The sequence below is a fragment of the Diabrotica virgifera genome, chromosome 7 (assembly GCF_917563875.1).
Source record: "Diabrotica virgifera virgifera chromosome 7, PGI_DIABVI_V3a".
In the NCBI taxonomy this organism is placed as follows: Eukaryota; Metazoa; Arthropoda; class Insecta; order Coleoptera; family Chrysomelidae; genus Diabrotica; species Diabrotica virgifera.
The window spans coordinates 133,707,650-133,721,335 of NC_065449.1; the positions used below are offsets into that span (position 1 = coordinate 133,707,650).

General features: G+C 30.7%; 1 protein-coding gene and 1 long non-coding RNA gene across 4 annotated transcripts in view; one reads left to right on the forward strand and one right to left on the reverse strand.

Annotated features, from left to right (window-relative positions):
* The window catches only part of LOC126888763 (activated Cdc42 kinase-like), a 1,045,651-nt gene that overhangs the window by 15,681 nt on the left and 1,016,284 nt on the right, over positions 1 to 13,686 (reverse strand). The window lies entirely within an intron of this gene.
* On the forward strand, positions 5,967 to 11,077 carry LOC126888768 (uncharacterized). Its single transcript, XR_007699628.1, has 2 exons — positions 5,967 to 6,323; positions 10,775 to 11,077. It is a non-coding gene; the product is annotated as an uncharacterized LOC126888768 (long non-coding RNA).

Here is a 13,686-nt window from a genome sequence, read left to right on the forward strand (position 1 = left end):
TATAACAAATCCCCGCCTTGTATTCGATAAAATTTATCTGCATTTTTAAATAAATTTTCTCGAGGCAAAACCAACTCCCTGTATATTTCCTTACTTTAATCTACGTCTTATACCCCTTCTTCTTGTATTACTCTAATTAGTCCCACCTGTAGAGTAATTGTTTCCTTATTTTCAGTGTCCTCATCCTGTGTTAGAGTGTCGGCTATTATGTTGTCTTTCCCTTTTTCCCATATTAATCTTCTGTCTTTTTCCTCAGATTTTTCACATACTTTTATCGTGTATTCTGCATCCTCGTTTTCATATGCCTCCTCTTCAAATGCCACTGTTTCGATCATATCTTTTTCGCTTTCATTTTTTTGCTTTATTTCTTCTTCTCCTGAGCTCGTCTCTTCTTTTGAGGAATCCCAGGTTTCCTTTGTTTCTGATACTCTCAAATTTTCTTCTTCTGGGCTCAACTCTTCTTTTGAGGAGCCACAGGTTTCATTTTCTTTTGTCTTTTTCTGACTTTTTCTCCCTTTTCTTCTTTGTCCTTGCTTCGTTGCCAAATTCATTTCCACTGTTTGTTCTTTACCTGATTCGTCCGTATTTTGTTTCTCCTGTTCCTTGTCCTGTTCTTCTTCTTTTTCTTCTGTTAGATTCATCGTATTATTTTTAAAATCTATCACTACATGTTTTTCTGCCAATTCGTCAACTCCTACTATCATGTCATGTGACATGTTTGGCATTATTACACATTGTAGTGCATACATCTTCTTACCCAGTCGTACCATTACTCGTATGCCTTCATTTATAGTTGCCAATGTCCGTTTGTTTGCGCCCACTAAATTTACCCTAGGTATTTTATAAATTAAATTTGTTAAGTTAACTTCTTCTATTAGTTTTCTGTTGACCAATGTTATTTCAGATCCAGTGTCTATCATAATTTTAATTGGTTTCTCGTTGATAAATCCATCCACAAATTTTAAATTAATTCCATTTTTCTTTTCGTTGTTTCCTGCCAATTTAATAAACTCCTTGGGGTGACAAAAGATTCCTGTTTGATTTTTGGTTTTTAGTGAGCGCCGTCGTGAAAAGACGCCGGTTGCTCATCGTTGTTTATATTTTCGTCATAATGTCTCTCTCCGTCATATTCATCTGTCTGGGTATTATTTACTTCTCTTCTATTTTCTCTTGGTCTGTCGGATCTGTTTCGGTTTTCTCGATATCCCTGTTCATTTTGTCTACCATTATTTCTGTTTTCTTGATTTGAGCGTGTGGTGTTTCTATTCTGGTATTCTCGATTTCTGTCCTCATTCCATTGCCTATTTCTTTGTTCATAATTTCCTCTTCCGTTGTCTCTATTTTCGTTTTCCCTTCTGGGATTAAAATCTCGTCTTGTATAGTCCCTCCTATTTTGATTTCTATCTCTGTAATCTTGTGTTTCTCGGGGCCTGTAATCTTCTCGCGACCTTCTTGATTTTCTTTCTCTTAGACGTGATTCTCTTATTTGTAGGAATTGGCATAAACTATCTATGTCTTTGTAATTTTGCAATGTGATATGGTCTTCCAGCGTTTCCTCGAAATGTCTTGCAATCAGTTCGACTAATTGTTCCGATGAGTAATTATATTGTAAATGTTTTGCATTATTGTAAATTTGCAAAGCATATGTCCTTTCTGATACACCCATCCTATCATTGTATTTCCCATTTTGCAATTCCTTGTTAATTTCCAATTGTTGGACTTTTCCCCAGAAATAATTCAAAAATTTTTGTTCAAATTGTTGCCAATTGCCGAATTCTTCTTCTTTACTATCGAACCATAGGCTTGCTTCATATTTGAGATGGTTTCTGATAGTTTCTTTTGCTGTTTCGAAATTTCCGATGTGCTGTATTTTCTTTTTCAGGCTATTTATGAACGGCACTGGGTGTAATCTTCTTACGTCCCCGCCAAACCTTATCTTCACGTCATCTGTGCTATGTATAACCATTTCTCTTCTTTCTCCGACATTTTGTTGAGTATTGATTTCCGCAATCTTTCTTTCCACTTCTTCTATGTCTGCTTGAATAGCGTTTTGCAACTTGTTTTCCAAACTTTCCATTTCTTTTTTCTGGCAATTCGTTATCTCCTTTATTTTATTTTGAATTTTCATTTCTTGTTCTTTCATCTCGTTTTTCATTGTTGTCAAACATCCTTTTACTTCCTTTTCATACTTTCCTATGCGTTCCTCCATTTTATTGTTGTTCTCTTCTATTGCTTGTTTTGTTTCCTTCTGATTTTCTTGCATTATTCTTTTTGTTTCATCTATTGCTTGTTTTGTTTCTCTTTGATTGTCATCCAGTTTTTGTTGTGTTTCATCCATTTTTTGTTGTGTTTCATCCATTTTTTGATCCACTTTATCCATTTTCTTTGATGTTTCATCCATTTTTTGTTTTGTTTCCTCCTGATTTTTATCCATTGCCCTTTTTGCTTCATCCATTGCTTGTTTTGTTTCTCTTTGATTGTCATCCAGTTTTTGTGACTGGAGTTGCATCAGTTGTAATAGTTTATCTATTCCTGATAATTCTTGCTGTTCTGATGCCATGATTGTCGTGTCTAAAATATCTTCTTGGTCTGAATGTTCTTTTTGTTTTTTGTTATCCTTGCTTTGGCTTCTTGTCACAGACATTTGTTTTCAAGAAGTATTATCCCCGCCAAATATGAAATTTTACTAGTATGTTACCAAGACGACTTTTTTTTTACCCAAATATTATAAATTGTCAATAAATATATCAAATGTAAATATCGTAAAAATAAAATATTAAATCAGTTATGTAAAATTTGTACCTAAAGAGATCTAAAATTTTATGTTATCAAATGTAAGTATCTCACTTTTTACCACAGGCATATAAATTTTCAAATACCGGCTTTACTCTTTCTATCCTTCAAATTTGCCACTAGAAATACTTTACAATGCTTTCCACGTTGGACGACAGTTGAAGTGATCTTGATTATTGATATGAGATAATATTCTTATATGTCACTTAATTTAATCAATGTATTAATACTAATCTAATTAATTAACCAGATCACATATCAATATGTTTTCAATCTCAGGGCGAATTATAAATTAATTACTTACTTTCGTGGCTTCTGAATATTTCTTAATGGTTCCTAATCGGGATAGAAAAGAAAAGAGTAAAAAAAAATACACATATGGGTTACAATTATAATCAAAATATTTTTTATTTTATTTAAAAGGCAATCAATGCTTAATATTTGCTATTTCTTATTATTCTTAAACATAACATTTACAAATGGGAATCTTATTTCCTTTTGGTTTTCAATTGAAAGTTTTTATTAACATTTAACTATTAGGAGTTATTAGGAACAACCCTATTTAAGTTTGATGAAGCTTTTCTGATATTATTGATTATGTTATTCAATTTTTTATGTGGAATTTAATACGAAAAACCCATACATTCATGTCCAAACAAATGAGACTGACCTTTTTCTGGTGAACTGAAAATGTCCTCACACAAAACCCGTTCCTGCTATCCTTGGCTGCGATCAAACCTCGTCCTGGCTTCCAGTGATGTTCTCCTTTGAAAAACTAGCTCGAATAGCTCTCGTTCCTGCTTTTGTCGTGATGCTGTGTTCTACCTTTTTCGAAACTGCTATCAGCTACCGGGACACTCTGGGCTCAAGGAGGTTCTTTTACTCTCGACCTGGCCTACTTCTCGTTCCACGATAGATACTCCACACTCACGGAACTACCGGCTTTCTCCCTCCTCGAACACTACCGTCTACTACTCGACTTCACTTCTCGACAGCTCAAAACATTCTGATCTCACTTTCTCATCCATTCCCCTACTTTCTAAATATCCCTTCCAGATTCACAAATCAATCTTCCACCACCAACTCTCATTCGTAATATTCCTCAAAACCAATTTTTAATCTTTCTAAATATGCTTAATGGATTTCAAAAGAAAATATTTAATTCCCATTCTAAAATACTTTCTAACTATTTACAAATTTTAATGACCTATTCTCTCTTTCAAATGAGTCTTATTTAGCATAGGCTAATGATCGACCTTCCGAGAAGAACGATAATGGTACGCGTCATTCACTTTGTTTATCTAAGCACATTGTTCCGAGTTTCGTACGCTTATTCTAATCACTTCTTAAAATTAAATATAACAATTTGTTGTATACAGGTTGTTCTAAATTTATATGCCCGAGGTTGAGAAAATTAAAAATATTTTATATTAAAGTGAATTTTGTTTATAATTATCAAATTTTAATTTTTATATCAAATAGAAATATAACAATATATATATATATATATATATATATATATATATATATATATATATATATATATATATATATATATATATATATATATAACAAAGGAGCACTCGTAAGTGTAGGGTTTTATCGGTCAAGTGGGTGAAAAAAGAGACAAAGAATTCAGCTACTTCATCTATTTATTGAAGACGTTTCGTCTACTGCTCAGTAGACATCATCAGTTCATCTACAAAAAGAGTGTTATAAGAAACAACATCCAAAAGAGAGGTAAAAAAGCACTAGCGTTACCTTAAAAAGACATGTAGCAAAAGATAAGATGTACATAGTAAAAAAAACCTTATCCATGAACCAATGTAATGTATAAGTATGTAACATTTAAGTGTATAGTTAATATTTAAAAACTTTAGTACAGCCAAAGACAAGACCATGTGGTAACAGTCACATATAAAAAACAAGTGGAAAAAAGCTGGCTTGCTTTTTTTCAAAATCAAGAATGAACCAAGAAAAAACCAGATTCACACTTCCAAAAATTTAGTAGTGTTTAAGCATACTTCATTTTAACCTTAGGCAACATCATTAAATGAATATAGTGCTAATATGCAACTTCGAAAATTTAAAGTTGAATAGTTACCAGCAGGTCATCCTAGCCCAACGGACACACAAAAGAAAATGGAGTTTGAATTATCAGGTGTAAACTGACATCTCGCCAAGAGGCAGGCAACCTTTAAAAAATTTTATAACAAAGAGTGACTGACAACTGCAGCGCAGCGCGGTAAAATTTAAATTGATGTATTTAAAACAGTTATAAAAGTGTTTAAAAAGTGAAAGTAATATCAAGAAGAAATCAAGGGTTGTACCTTATACCTCGTAGACAAGAATCACAGTTTATTTTAAACAAGTGAGGGCACTTCACACAATTATATGGAAAAGTGCCTACGTTAGTACTGGTCATCCAGTTACTAACGAATATATAAGATAGTACAATAGTATAACTCCCATATATCGCAGCTCAAAATGCAAGAAAAAATATGCAATAATTTAAGAAAATTTATAAATCAGTTTAGCAAATTGTAATTTATAATTAATATCAATAATGCAAAATTTTATCCTATGGAAAATTTTAAATTGTTCAATCTATTAAGTAACTGTTATTATCAAAAAAAAAGTGGGAAAAGCTTGAAAAAACCACCAAAAACTTTTTTACAATAAAATAATTTAAGTGTAATAACATCTACTGATTCCGCAAGATCAATATTAAAAGAAGTGGGAAAAGCCTGAAAACCACAAAAACTTTTTTACAATATAATAATTTGAGTGTAATAATACCAACTAATTCTGCAAAATCAATGCATGGTATATTTGACTCAAGTTACTGATGTCAGTTCTCTTGTTAAGTACATTAGAGGTTTTTAATATGAAACACATCTCTAAGAACTGTCTTTTCGACAGGTTGCGTTCATTGCAAAGGATTGCAAAGGATATATATATATATACATATTAACCAGCAACAGGAAGCCAAAATGTGAACATTCTACGGCTTATTCACAGCCCTCCAGCCTTTTCGAAGCCCGATTTTGGGCTTCGTATGATTTTCTTGTCGTTCTTAGACTTACAGGGGGAAGGGGAAGGAGCTGGTCGAACACACACATGTATTGGGGGGCTACTAATAGCTTGCGTCTTTAAGTTGCCCAAAGTTCGCATATATAATGAGTAAATATTAGAAAACCTGCAATTTTTCGGGCTTCATAATGATGGAGTTTATATCTATATATACACCATTTAGTGCAAGCTTTTGCCGCGGAGTCGCTGTTGTAGTCGGTGTATATGTTTTTATACAGATTTATGTTGTAAGCATTTTACGAAGCCCTAAAAAAGGCAACATGGCAATATCATATGTTTTAATTTTTCATCTTAAAGATAACAAATCTGTGATTATACATTGTGTTTGATTGAATACGTTGTGCGGGCCTTGTGCGTCCCCAATGAAGCGTTCGCAATGAATAGTAGCAATGGTAAATGCCAGTCATGAAGATGAAATCAGGACAAATGGAAGTGAGGTGAGTATATTTTTTAAATAGATAAATTCAATAAATTTCACATAAACCACCCATATGACTCCGCTTTACAGTCGAAATTTATAATTAATTACATCTCATAACCCAACTAATTTAAGTGTACCACAATTTAAGTGAAAATCAGACTGGTTAACTCAACAAGATTAAATCCACAGGTTTTAAAACTACTTTTCTAAGATCGATTCATGGATTTATATCACATTACTTGCACATATTTATACAAACAAGTACTATTTTTAAAAGGATACCAAATATAGGTCCTATTTGTGTTGTAGAGGCTGGTAAAATCCGAATTGGACAAGCTTTGTTGGAGAAAGTCCCTGTTTTCTTTCAAATTTATGACAGTAGAATAGAAAAATTATATTAAAAATTCAAATATATTTCATTTGCTTTTTTTATATCAAGATTAATGGAATTAGAGATCGTAAACAGAATATTTTAGTTAGGTCAACCGGAGGATAAACTCACTTAAACATGAGGTTTCAGATTAATGTGTAGGAGTGCTAACATAAGTGCACTTAAGTTAAAAAGTTAAGCTAATTTTTTATATTTACTTCATAAATGTACATATCTTTTGAAGAAAACACCCGAAACATACCCGAATCTTCATCGATGTTTTTGAAAATAAGTTGAAAATATTTGTAATTGAATTCTTTCAAAAATAAGTGAAAATTAAGCACTATCGTTTTACAATTGGATATGGTAATTGAGTCAATACTCGCAATCTATAGTTTGTATTTTTTATTAGTTGTTATGTAATCATGGGGCAACCGGTTTCGAGTCTTACAATATATGACTCATCATCAGGCCCAGTACAAAAAGTCTTCTCTATACAAACTACAAGCTAAAAAACACAAAACGAGAGACATGTACACATATATATAAAACATGAAAAACAACTTTGTCTTGGTTTCAATCACATAAAATAAAGCCAAGCAACTGTTTAGTATTGAACTCAACAGTCCATATCATGTAAAATGAGACATTATATCATTGGGAGCGACCAATCTGATGAAAAGTGCTTGGTATATAATTTGATATATATGCTACCATCAATCCTTAACTAGTCAAGGGTCGATGGAGTCCTGGTAAAATAGTATGCGATCAAAAGACATAATACAAATTTTCTTTAGTAAACGGTATCTACTTACATAACAGCCATAGAAACTGTTCCACAGCTAAAGATGTACCTGGAAGTCACCAGCCCCATAAGAAAAGTTGACCAATCAAACAGCCCTTAGTCTCTTATAGTGACTTCCAGGTACATCTTTAGCTGTGGAACAGTTTCTATGGCTGTTATGTAAGTAGATACCGTTTACTAAAGAAAATTTGTATTATGTCTTTTGATCGCATACTATTTTACCAGGACTCCATCGACCCTTGACTAGTTAAGGATTGATGGTAGCATATATATCAAATTATATACCAAGCACTTTTCATCAGATTGGTCGCTCCCAATATAATGTCTCATTTTACATGATATGGACTGTTGAGTTCAATACTAAACAGTTGCTTGGCTTTATTTTATGTGATTGAAACCAAGACAAAGTTGTTTTTCATGTTTTATATATATATATATATATATATATATATATATATATATATATATATATATATATATGTACATGTCTCTCGTTTTGTGTTTTTTAGCTTGTAGTTTGTATAGAGAAGACTTTTTGTACTGGGCCTGATGATGAATCATATATTGTAAGACTCGAAACCGGTTGCCCCATGATTACATAACAACTAATAAAAAATACAAACTATAGATTGCGAGTATTGACTCAATTACCATATCCAATTGTATAATGGACTCGCATTGGCAACCCTTTCATCATTCACTATCGTTTTATTTTTTTTTCAGTCATATAGTTTTGAAATATTTGACTTTTTAATTTATTGTTTGATGTAGCAGCTAAAAAGCTAAAAATCTGGACGATTTGCATGATCAACATCTTTATTACAAAATAGAAACTAGCTTTTAACTACAAAACGTATGTTTTTACAATTATAATTTATTATTATGGCCCAATCTGATTCAATTAAACTAATGGCATTTCTGGAATCAACAAATGATTTTATTTTAAGGCAAGCAGTTTTAAAATCTCTTTTTCTAGTTCTTTAAAACCAGTGTAATAAAAAATATATTAACTAAGCGCGGACCACTGACTTATGCAAGGTATTTGCGGTTTTTTTTTATTTATTTAAGGGTTATTGTTTATCGAAAAATTAACTTTCTTGTCTATAGCTGTAGCAAATTCTTTTTTCATTTTTGAGATCCGAAAATAACAGGTTTTTTTTTAAATATAATGTATTAGAATATTCGAATAAAATTCGGTATGCATTTGTTGCGCAAGCCTCTGTTCTAGCCGGTATATAAACCGGATATATTACCCAGACCCAGATATATATGCTGTACGCATTTTACGAAGCCCTAAATCTGTTACGTAGTAACACAACATGTTTTCATTTTTCTCGATAAAGATCTTAGATCATTTGTTTAATATCACCTTCTAATGAATAGGTTGTGCCGGCATAACGAGATGAAGCGATCTCAAAGAATGGTAGCGATGGCCAAAATAAATGCCAATCAAAACGGCATTAATGAAAATGAGGTACGGACATTTTTTTAGAATTGATCAAAAATTCACTACCTGTGAAATATTCACTGTGAACAAAATCTTAAATTTACTATTATGTTAATATTAAAAAAATAAACGGTGAATGGTAAACTGGTAATGAGATTTTATATAAGTAAGTAGTTGCTAGTAGCAACTAGGCATCTTGTTAATATATAATTTTTATTTCAATTATTTAAAAAATCAAATAATTAAACGTCTTCTATAAATACATTAGTTAATATTGACAATTTAATTAAATAAATTAATTATTATTTTTATCTATGAATAAAATGCAAACAGAAAATTGCAATAAATTAAAAATACAATAAGAATAAGGTTTATTATTCTATTTTATTATTATATTTGAAGACACAAGTTCATGAAGGGTGTATGTGACAATTTTTTCAAAATATGTTTTTTATGTTAAAAGTACGTTGTTCGAACCTAGAGATCTTTCAAAGAAGTCAAACACGTTTTAAAATTAATATTTTCTAGAGTGTAAAGGATCTATGTACACAGTAAATTTTTAAAATGTAACTGCATAAAGGACCTATGTACACAATGTACATATTATACAGTGATGAGCGCGCTAATAACCGGCAAAATAGCGCAAAAAATGGAAAACATACTAAATTGTGAGATAAAAAAAGATAAAGCTAGTCGAGCTGAGATATTTAGCGATATTAACCTATACATTTACATTATATTGATGGTTTCCCACCTTTACACGTATCAGAGGAGTATGTCAACTAAAACTGTAACTGTGACAGTGGCATTTCTCAAACTCGTCCGATACGTTTAAAGGTGATAAACAATCAATATAATGTCAATCTATAAGTTACTATCGCTAAATTTAACACCTCCATTAGTGTTCGTCTCTTTTTTTCTCACAACTTAATATGTTTTTCATCTTTTGCGCTATTTTGCCGGTTATTAGTACGCCCATCACTGTATAAAAAATATATAATAAATTATTATTTTAAATATTGTTAACAAATATATTAGTTTTAGGACTACATATTCTATAAATTTACTATATTTTGATCTTATAGTAAAAAAATTCTAGTATAAAAATTTTAACATCATTTTTCTCAATAACTTAAAAGTGTGACATAGACCCTTGATGCACTTGTGTCTTCATTTATTTTGATATAGTTATTTAAACACTTTAAAAAGCTATAAGGAAGTTTCCCCAAGAAGTGCATCATTTTTTGGTTATTTCACGTTGAAATATTCCTTTGACACTTGACGAATATGAACCTATTTTTCATTACCTACAACTTTGTTTCTACTGGGTCTAGAGTCTAGAGAGTTCATACTTTCATAGACCATTTTTTTCAATTATTTATAAGCTATATTTTTACTAAGAATGTTTTTTCGATAAAATACTTCATTTTTAAGTTATTTGCAAAAAACCGTCTAAAATTTTTTTTTTTTTGTTGAACAGTGAACATATTATTTTCTCGCACATAACTCGAAAAGTATTAACTTCGTGAAAAAATGCTATAGAATAGAACAAAAGTTACTTATAATTAGTCAGTTTATCCATTTCTGGACTTATTTTAAACGTATATTTTTCACCCCCGAGAAGAGGTGAAACTCACCCACAGGTCAAAAGCACACGTTGGCACAATATACAAAGGAAGTGCTATTTAATATGTTCACAATATACAAGGTGTTTTATAAAATAAGTAAACGACTGTTACAATAAAAGTAAAACTCGACAGATTTTTTGAATTATTTTTCGAAATAAAATAATGTTGATGAACATACTATACAAAACATGTAGAACTATAATCAATTTTTTTGTAGAAAAGAAAAGTAACGCTGGGCGTGAACGGTGGTCTAAGGCAGAAAAGTCACTAGTATGTCATTATTTTAAGGATCATATTCAGAAGAAAATTGCGCCCAAAACAGGCGAGTGTGCAGAATGCATCCCTAAATATAAGGACTTTCCAAAGAATAAAGACTGGCTGAAAATAAAAACTTTAGTGTATAATACTTTTAGAGCAAAATGACCCATTTTACCATTTTTCATTTTAAATTAGAAATGTTTATTAGTTTAACCGAATGCATTTTTCTTTAATAGTTATATAATAAGATATTTTACTTTTTCTTTAGTTTATTTCTATTTTTACACACATGTTTGTTCTACCGAATATAACCTTTTTTTTTTAAATAGGATGTGTTAAATTAATAAACCATTTTATCACATTGTCATACTTTTCAATATGCATTTGATCCTATTACCAGTCGTTCCCAAACTTTTTGTTTCTCATGGCTTTACAGATTAATCCATTGAAGTTAATCACAAATAATACAAATTAACATTGGGAGTGAGTTTGTTGACCATTAAGAAGATGGGTATTATTTTCGGCTGCAATGCTCTTCAAATGGGGATTAATTGTTTTTTTCGAATCCTGAAAAAACTAATAAGTATTTTTGAAAAATTTAAACGCAGAATGAAAGATTACGTTATTAGCGAGGGCAGAAAGTCCCTGAGAACTTCTATAATGTTTATTTTAATAAGTTACAGGGGTGAAAAACTAAGAGAAAATTTAGTGTGATTTTTAATTTCAAATATCTCATTCAAAATAAACTTTTTATTTATTCTAAGGGACTTTCGGCCCTTGGCAATAATTCCGTCTTTCATTCTGCGTTTAAATTTTTCAAAAATATTTATTGTTTTTTTCAGGATTCGAAAAAAATGAATACAATGTCCGTGGTAATATTTTCCAAATCTATCTTTGTCTTACAACGCACTCAATCGAATAGAATATTGTCAGCATATTGCTTGTCAGACAGCGACAATCAGTGACAATTTTAAATATTTGACGTGGCATCAGGAATATTTTGAGTTGTTGATTAAATAATATTGATATACATATAGTGTATTTGACAAATAATTGATTTAAGACGTGAACTTAATAAAAAGTTGTTTATTGTGTATTATTTGTGGAAGGTCCAAGGAGAGAATACATCAGGATAATATATTCTGTGATCCAAGTATTTTGTTGTTGAAGATGTTCAAAATTGTAAGCGTTCCATAGTAACAATATATTATTAAAAAATCACTTTAACATTTTTCCTCTTTTCTCGATTGAGTATTAGTTTTTGTTGTACATATAAATTATTACAATCAGTGAATACCTAGTTAGTGAAAAAATTATCACATTTATTAACTGAATTAATAATTTGCAATTATACAAATAGCAGTTATCCAAGAACATTTAAAAGCCATCTCTTTAAAGTTAATCATGACATTGTCAAGTAGTGTTTACATATCCATACCAGTGTGAATTTTAATACACGTAATTTGCCGTGTAAAGACAGAAAAAGTAGGGATAGCCGTAAAATATTTGCGAATTATGTACCGATGGCCTTAAACAATAATTGAAGAGTGGAAATTCAAAATGGTCTAATTCCATTTTAGTCACATTTGACTTGTAACTGTTGTGAATTTCAACTTCCAAAGGACTTGACCAACACTTTTTAGGAGTCCCTGCTATAAACTAAAGAACCAACAAAAAACATATAATGCGTGATCCTATGTAAAGAGCACACAGTCAATTCAAAGCCCGGGTCGTAAAGTAAGCTGGCAACACAGCAGGGCTTCCTAAAATGTATTAGTATACTTTTTTACACATTTGGGCTTCGATTTGCTGGATTATACTCCGGGCTACTAATAGTCTATTTAGTACATATAAAAAAATAAATGAAGGAAATTATTTCCCCTCTCAGGTTGCTCTTGATAAACTCGTTACCCTGATCATTTTAATAGAAAATACACTCCTATAAGATGAATATTTCACCCGGGCTGTGGGTTGTCTGTTAAGTATTCCGGGCTTCTAATTGTCCGATTGGTATGTATATATATATATATATATATATATATATATATATATATATATATATATATATATATATATATATATCAAGATTAGGTCGAATAGGGAGGATCTGACTCAGTTTCGATATCTGGTTTTATTAACTAAATAATAACAACAAAAATATCTGTATTACTTATGTATACACAAAAAAGGCAAGGTAAAAGATGTATTCTTATTTTCACTGCGCACTAGTGCACCTATTTCGGTAAGAATTGCTTGTTCTATCTTTAAGCATATTTGTAAAGAATGTTCTTCTTTGTAGCAAGTCCTGAAGAAGCCTAAAAACAATAGGCGAAAGCTTGACCAAAATAAAAGGCACTCACTTTGAAGCACCAGTCTTTCATTGCTTCCTCAGTACCAGGGTTTTCCCAGCTGTTATCTCAGTACTTTTTTATTTACTAGTAACCCAATTACTTCTTGGACGTTTTTATATATATATATCTATATATATATATATATATATATATATATATATATATATATATATATATATATATAAGATTATGGTATTCTTGACTGTATATTCAAATATCAAGCAGTGATTCTTGAGGATGCAGTCTATTTTGGTCCACAAGACAAAGAAAACTCTTTGACTTACTGTCAAGCTTTCGAATTTATTTTAATTCTTTTTCAAGACATCTGTTGACAAACATATACAAATATAAAAATTATGTAGGTACTTACAATTTTCTTAATTACTTACTAGTCATGAGATTACATTGAAAAAATTTGAAACTTTACCAAAAGGACAATTATGCACATAGGTATGAAAAATTATTTTTAAAAACTTCAGTTTGTAGCAATTTGTATGTTTTCTAATCCTTTAAATAATTT